Genomic DNA, 8,796 nt, shown 5'->3' with positions numbered 1-8,796 from the left:
CCTTCTGTGATTTCTTGGGAATTGCTGCAAAGCACTTATGGTAGGAAAACACCAAGAACATATTTACAAAGAGGTGCATGAGACTAATTCCGGCAGCCAAGCCTGCAAATCCTGTAAATTGCCTTTGGCAATGGCTGGCCAAGTAGCACTTTCCAAGGAAAGTGCAAGAAACCTCACAACAGACAGTGAAAAGGAACAGCTTATCAGCAAGAGGAATTTACGCCTACCTTTCCTCAGGCAATGGAGCCTGAAGGTTTGTGTAACAGTATCTTCAGTATCTGTCTTCCAGCCAGAGAGACCTGGCCACTGGGTGCATGGGGTTAGGGGCTGTGGGGTGCACGAGCAGATTTGTTTATTGCTGTTGCTGTTGCTGTGGCTGTAGCTGGCACATAGCTGACCTGTGTCAAGGAGCCTCAGTGAGATTCCAAAGAGAGAAAAATACATGGATTTGAAGGATATCCAAATGAGCCGTAGAGACACAGGGGGTGATGAGCTTGCAGCAGAGGTTGGTAATTCTGGTGGAGTTCAGGGTGACGAGTGAGGAAGGATGGAGATGCAGCATGCTCTGTATGAACCTCTGTAAGTATTTCCAGAACCAAGGGAATCCCTTATATTTTACCCTGGGGCTAGAGAGAGCTAGTTTTGTCAATCTCAGAAATAATTCTGCTATTGTAGTGTAACAAAACCTCTAGATTGAGACTAATACTCCAGCTGTAAGTAAACATATTGGGTCACAGTCATAGATGTGCTACTGTTCACGTAAATGGTGTTTTATCAGTTTGCTTAAGTGCTGACTCTTAGCTTATAAAACACTTGAATTTACCATATAATACAGTCAACTTCAAGGAACTGCTGGTAAATAAACGTTTCTGATGAAGACTGATAAGTCTCAGAGCCACAAAGCCATTTTTGTTTGCCAGTTAAGATTCAGTGGCCTGAAGAAAAAGTAGACGAGGAAACAGGTATTTGTTCTCTACAAATAGCTTCTTTTTAGTTTTGGTAGATCATGCGTGGTAGATCATGTTCATTCATGAGATGAACACCAGATACACAGGGATAGTTTCTAATTCTTTCTACATAGTGCTCAAGGAAGGAAAACAATGCCTTCAAGATTTTGTGCTGCCTTTTAAACCGTACTATGTATTTAAGAAAATATTGCTGATGTGCAGAAAACACCTGCTTTGTTTTTTTAAATGAGAGATCTGAGAATTTCAGAAAGAACCTAGAACATGATGATTTTCATTATGTAGTGTCTAATTTGTTTCATGGCTTTATTTTCAGTTGTTCTTATTACTTTAAAAGAGCATTATAAATTACTAAACAAGTAGTACACTCAAGTAATACTGAACAGTGCACACCCAATGGTACCCAGCCTACACTCAGCGCATTCACTGGCAAGGCTTCAGGGCTCTCATTGTCTTGCATGAATCACTGAACAAACTGACATCCTGTTTCCTAAAGGTATGTCTACCCTGCTGTCGCTCCAACAGCAGCAAAGTGCAGCCATACCACAAAACCTATGTAAAATGAATCTAAATTAGCCTGTACTGCTGCAGCTGATTTATAAAAGTATCTGTAAGGATATACACTGTCACATTCAGCAGGACTCCTTTCACTTAACGTGAGCCATCTGAAGACAACTCTCTGGCCTTATGGGTTCATACAGATCTCCCTTAGTCCAGAGAGAGAGATGGGCACCTCTAGAAGATGATTCCTCTCTTTTGGGGTGACTAGGATAGGGGAAGGGAGCTCTCTATGTGGTCTTATGTGCTCAAACTTCAAATCCCCGAAGTTAGGTGAAAAGAGCCTTCTGCAATGTGGTTGCTCTGTGTTTCTATCCAGTTACTGTGCACTCACACATCCCTCCAAAGCAGGACTAAACCCATTTTTCATGTGACACAAAAGCCCAATAAGGCCCCTTTTGGTGTCCCCACTGAAGGTCCTAACACAGTGCTGTGAAGAACAAAGTCTCATGAGGGCTTGAAGATGTGCACATACAAAATGAGAACTGAAATTAGTAGCCTGTGTCGGGCTTTTTAATACATTACTACATGAATATAGAAGGGAGTTAGCTGGTCATATATTAAAGCTTCTAACTCTGATGGCTGTAGAACTGTGCAAACAGAAACTAGCAAGCGTTTGAGAAGCCTTGCTAAAAGCTGCATAATTACTCAGACAGACAAAAGAAGGTATGAGCATTGAACATGAAAATAACAGAAGTATATTATGGTTTATCTTACTGTAAGAACAGTCACATGGCTGCCTTTCAAGGAATAATATGAGCAATTAATCTTGTAGTGCATACATGTGGTAAGATTGAAATCTTTATAAATTACACAGTAAAGATATTGTACATCAAATAACCTTTTAAGTCCAGCAGTATTTTTCAAGACATTTACAAAGTTAATATTTGACATTATGTTTCTAGTGATATTAATAATATAAAAGTGGTGTAATTATAATGTTAACCAATAAAATAAGGGGTATATAATACAGAACCAATGCAAGTTGCTTCAAAACAACTAATCAAATAACTCTTCCTTTCCAACATCTGCTATTCTTGCTTTTCTTAAGCAAAAAACTTTGTGAGTATGAGAAGAAAAACTGTTGTGATAGGATATTATTACTGAAAGCTTCTATATTATTAGGACTGCTTGAAATAGTTCCTGTTATACTGTAATAAATATTGTGATTGTACTGAAACATGATACTAATTTTAAAAAATAGCTTTTTAACTAACCTGTCATTATTTAACATTGTATGCATTAATTTCTATATCATTGACTTGAAATAGTTTGAGTAGTTTGAAAACCTTATTCCAATGTGTAGCTTTTACTCCACTTTTTCCATGTCCGTAATCTCTGATTTTTGTTAAAGCTGAGTATTCCTGATATCCCTAATATTTAATATGTACTGACAATGTGCCTTTTAATATGTACTTTAACAGATGTTTTTATGGGTTTTCATGACCATTGTTATTGTGTGTGCAGGTAAAATGTCTAACTTGGAAAGTCTAACAAGTACCTCTTAAGTCTGTTTTTTGACAAGCTCATGAGCAAGAATTCCAATCCAAAACCAAACTCTGAACCATTTTAAAGCAAATAGTGTATTATATTGTTTTCACGTAAACCTGAAACCCTTTGGAAAGATCCATCAGTGCCAGAGAAGTGGCTGGGGGAGCCCTGCTTCTAATAAAGCTCCAGGCTTAGAAGCCCAAAAGCCTCTAAGTGCAAATGGCATTCCTGGATATCATTTTTACTGAGTAACTGTGGCATCCTGGGAACAGGCTAATATTTTTAAAACATCATGTGCTAGCTTATGAACTAAAGTTTTCTTTGCATTTCCAGGGTTTTTTTTGTTGGTTTTTTTTAATCAGTTTGGTCAAAACCTTTCCCTTTGTTCTTTATCAGCATTAACAGTTACATTGCAGTGATCAGACTGATGCTGAATTATTTTTTTTGCAGTATTTGGAGGTATTAAATCTGTAACTACATATATACAGTAGATACTAACTTGAAGCATTTGTGTTTGGGTGATAGCTGAAGGCAAATATTCATAGTTTACTTATATTTGCTGAAAAGCAGAGACAGCAAAGTAGTAAAGCTGGGAACAACATTATTGCAAGTTATTGTGCAGAGTAGCTACATTGGAAGAAAATATAGACCTGGTACAGTCACATTCAGTCAGTCTATAATGTGATCCTTTCCCTGCAGTCCTCCTTTTTTGATGTAATTTTTAGACTTGGATTGTTCAAGATATAGAGCCATGCTGTTCATGTGGTTGTTTCCTCTGTTTTATTTATAGTTGGATAGAAGTCCAAGCAAACTTCGATTGCTGTTTCAGCAGTGACCAACAGTTTTCGGTGAGATGCATTCTTAACATCAGCAAAGTGGCCACTTGTAGTGCTTTCAACAAAATGCTTTCACAGAGATGGAAAAAAAAAAAGTCACTTGGCAATTGCACAAGGATTTGTTTATGTCTTAGTAGAAAGGTTGTTATGTATTGACCAGAAAAACTCATTCCTTCCTTTCTGTTAACTGTAATCTAACACCCCAGCAATAAATATGTCCCAGCTCAATAGGTTCAGCACCTCTGCAGAGCTTCATCCTTGAGACCTGCTGCAATTCTTCTAAGTCAAAATCCCAAATCAAGGTAATGATAATAGACTTTTAAAATCATTTTCCCACCCCTTCTGTCCTAAAGCTGGTCATTGACAGTCCTCAAATCAAATTACAGCAATTGCAGCCCATTCCCCAGAAAATTGTAAGATATTGAGGCAATCACTCATGGAAAGTGTGTTGCAGGATCATAAGACCTAGTCAAGATCTTACAGGTTTATAACCTGTTTGAATTTAAAAGGGCTCATTCAGCAAGATCAACTTCAGTAGCTTGTACTCTGTGTCCCTTCTTAAAGCATCTGGAAAGCTGCTGCAAGTTTTTGCTCCAAAACTGGCATGGGATACATACGGTTACTTGCTACTTCTGTACTCTAAAGAGATATGAAGAATTGGCAAGATAAAGCTGTAACATTGGGTTTTTTTAAACAGCCTAAATACTTCTAATTGGTTTGCAATTGAAACAGTTCCAGGTGGCAGAACACAAAGTGGCATCATCTTGCAGCTTCCACATGGAAGGTGTTGTCCCTTCTACATCTTGGAAACGAATGAGGAACTGAAGGTATTTGTTGAGGATGGGCTGAGAGGAGTGGTCCTCATTGTTGGGTCTGTTTTGCTTCTGTGTCACACAAGACTGAAGGGGATGCTGGGAGGGAAATACCACATTACAGCCGATTTATTTTGCTCCAACATACGGCGGTTGATCATTGTCGCTGTGAGTCAAGATACTGTCTGGGAACAAGGAGAGTTTGGAAGAGATGCACCCACCTGGTGTGCAAAACCTGTGGCACAGAGCTGACTGTGTGGTCATCCTTTGCTGGGGAGTCTCTCATTCAGAGGTTTCCTTCTCTCTCCAGCAAAGCTTTTTACACCATTCCTTTGTGCTACAAGGCAATTCATCCTGGGGGGAGGAGGAAGCTTGCTGTGTCATTTTCCAGGTAAAAGGACTCTTTGCATAGGTGCATGAAGTTCATTGCCCAGGAGTGTACAAAGAGTTGGTGTGGGAGGAAAGCTTGGGCTCCCTTCTTGCACAGGCAAAGCAACAAATTTGTCATTGCTAACTTGCTTCACCACACCTCAGCCACCTCTAGGCTCCTCTCCCCTGCTGCTCTATATGATGGCCTTAGGCTTGCCGAGAAAGCCATGCATCAGCACTACACCTCACTGCTCAGCATTGGTCACCCCTTCCTTGGCTCTGCTGCAGGACCTGTCAGAAAACACAGATTGCTGAAAGCCACAGGGCCTTTCTGGAGATTCAGCTGTGCTAAGGGCATTTTTGCACCTCTACTTTTAAGGTCTTTTTCTACCCCAGGTTCTGGTGCTCCATTTCACTGATGTACTGGACTTGGGAACAGAAAAGCAGAATATTGGACAAATGTACATTTAAGTGAGTATAAATACCGCTGCTTCCAACTGTCTACAGTATTGAGTAAAACCTGTCTTTTCTCTTCTTGCTTCAGGTTTTTATGTGGGAGTTAAGATGATGCAGTGACGCTGTGTGGGTCTGTCTGTCTACTTGTCTGCTGTTCCCAGACAACACCTGAAGTCAGTGGCTGTTTTCAGTGATATCTGACAGAGGTATGTGATCCCAAGGGCCCTAGGTTCTTGAAAGCTCCATGAAAATAGGGGGTCAAGGAAAAGAAAAAATGTCCCTATTTAAAGAAAGGCCATTGTGTGAGCTCAGCCCTTGTTACCTGTCAGAGAAACCATGAACTAATCACCAATAATGCAGATCTGCATGAAATCAGGCCTTCCTGTTCCACAGTTCATGCAACATGTTGGTTTTTTCTTCATAACCTTGCTTATTTTGCTAAATTTCACATGTATCCCTCCAAGTAGACAATGTTTTTACTTCAGATTTGCTTTGTCTATCTGTAGAAGTCACACACCTTTAGCAGAACAGAAAATGTAGCATGGCTGTAATATGAATGGTATACATGTGGTGTGCTCATAGTGTTTATTTCTGAACTGAGGTGAACCACTTACAATAGAGTGTAATACCTCTGTATTGCTATAATCATGGTCACACTATGGACTGTACTGGTGCTGCAATGACAAATCATGCCACAGGAGAATACAGCCCATTATTTCTTTAATTGAAGTAATGGGTATTTCTCCACATGAACTTGCCCACAGGTCAGATGAACTGATGTTTTATAAAAAAGTCAAATGACTTGACATACTTATGAATAATGAATTTTCACCTATCTAGATGTTGCAGTGCAGTTCACTTGGGCAATCACGCATCTGGTGTATCTTTACAACTCACCATCCAACCCTTGAGCTGGGCACTTGATTTTTATCTTTATTATATCCATAATATTTGCTTTTTATTTGGGGAACGTATTTCACATAATCCAAGAAAAACCTGAAACTTTTTTCTGCACCACACCATCAATGTAGTCCATGTTTCAGCTTCTACATGATGAAGTCATATGTGCTTTACAGACTTTAGAATATTCATCAAAAATTCTTCCTAGTGGAGTGATTTAATATGAGTCTTTACAAATTTGTTTTGCTGTTGCAAACTAGATCAGCCAGATTCAGACCAGGCGATCCATTGAGCTAGGAGTGTATATGGGATATATAGCTTCTCCCTTGCGTCTCTGACTCTGCATGACACTTCAAGGTAGTCACACACAACTATCATTCTCCCCTCTAGCGTAGTATTTAGCCCATTGACTCACTAGTACCAAGAAATACTCTTACCCATGCATGAAGGAATAAAACCATCAGGCTAAAGTTGCCTCAAAAAAGGCAGGGGGTGAATGTGTAGATCTTTATCTTTAGTAACCATAACAAACCTCACTACATTGTATTGCATATTTTTACATTAACAATATTGAATGAAAGGGTATGACGTAAAGGAGCACCTCCCAATAGATCTGTAACAACGATAACAGTTTACAGATATGGCTACTATTTCTAGAATGTAATTAATTAGACAAAAGAAAAAAGGTGGACTTCATCGTAGACCCTGTTGGATATCTGCAGTGTTTGTATCAGATGTCTATGCCTCCCTTTGCAATGTCTGGACAGAAACAGGCTCTTTTACAGTACTGTTCACGCAATACGATTCATAACATAGTACTGAAAGAAAGTTGGATGAACTTTATCATAAAAGTTGTGGCCTCAGGGCTCATGGAAAAGAGGTTGTATAAGGAGTGCAGTACTGCTAGACCTTCTCAAAGACTGTACAATCCTGTTACACTTTTGTCCTATTTCCACATAATCCAAGAAACTGGAATTGGCTGAAAGCGCAGTTAAAGAAATAGACTGAGATAATTTATATGCAGTTATCTAGTTTGTTCTGATGATGATTTTTTTCTCTTTTTTGATGATTATCAGTCTACAATAAAAATTTTATTTTCACAAGAGGTAGATCCAAGCTTCCTCAGTGTTTGTGTATATACTTATATCTGCTTATATCTTTGACTAATTGCATAAAATCTTTATCATACTTGAGATTATCTCCAAAGGGGCTTAAACTTCCATTTCCTCAAACAAATCTGTCAGTAATTTCTCCAGGGCATCAGCCTTCCCTGAACTTGTTTCAGCCTCCTGGATTTCAGTTAGGTCTTGAGAAACATTGATTGCAATTGATTGACAGAAAAGAGAAACTCCTCTAACTTAGATAACACTGCAGCATTCATTAAGTTCAACAAAAAATTGTCTGTTTGAATCCCTTTTCATCTTCCTGATGCACAGCTAGCAAGTCAGTCTGCATATGGATGTAGACAGAACACCTGCTAACTCCTCTTGGTTTGGTAACATATTAAAGGCATTGATCAATGAGTAGATGTGTGGCCAACGAATGAGCGATGCACAGTAAGTTCACTGAAGTCAATGGAAATGCACAGTAACTGGTTTTTGGAGCATGTCCCAAGGGAGGAAGTAAAGCTCAGTTTCTCACCCTTGGGCCAACAACAGGCAGGCACCTGAAAGTTTATTGTGAAAACAGGTCCACACAGTTGCCAAGAAGGTTGCACGCAGTCAATTCAATGACAGGTTACTTTGATTTGAGAAAAAACAAACAAGCAAACAATACCCCCCCCCCCCCCCCCCCCAAAAAAAAGGATCTTCCAAATTGTTCAAAACACTACTTACTGCATATGACAAATAAATAAATAAATAAAACAATTATAGGAGAATTTGCTGAGGCAAAGTAGGAACTGGTTGCTGTAAGAAGTTTCCAAACCAATATTAGATTGCCCTTCTGGATGGAAATCTGATAGGATGTCACCGTAAATCAAAACCACTCAGAAGTGTACTAGACATGGACAAAAACCTGTTGAGCCACTCTAGTACAGTCACGCAAAGCTCGTTTACAGTATCTCATCTGTGATTAGATTATGATATGTGAATGTTTCCATGAATCTTGTTGTCTAAGTAAAAACAGTGAACCAACAGCAAGGCCTAAATAAATATCATAGAGATTATATGGCAGTATGTGTCGGTCAAAGTGAATGCCAGTAGCAGAGATTAGGAAAGGTCTTTAGAAGGAAGTTTTGACCATATCGCTCTTTTTTCTTCTGGGGTCTCTAAGGTTTAATCACTGAAAATAGTAGGGTAACACCTGATATCTTCAAAATGATCTCTACATTCTTAAGTATACTTTTACTATAGCAGTAATACTTAAGAAATTTGGAACAGTACTCCAAAGTCTAGAGTAATTTGTCAC

This window comes from Aquila chrysaetos, chromosome 16 (genome assembly GCF_900496995.4).
Source record: "Aquila chrysaetos chrysaetos chromosome 16, bAquChr1.4, whole genome shotgun sequence".
In the NCBI taxonomy this organism is placed as follows: domain Eukaryota; kingdom Metazoa; phylum Chordata; class Aves; order Accipitriformes; family Accipitridae; genus Aquila; species Aquila chrysaetos.
Note: the sequence above shows the minus strand (reverse complement) of the source record.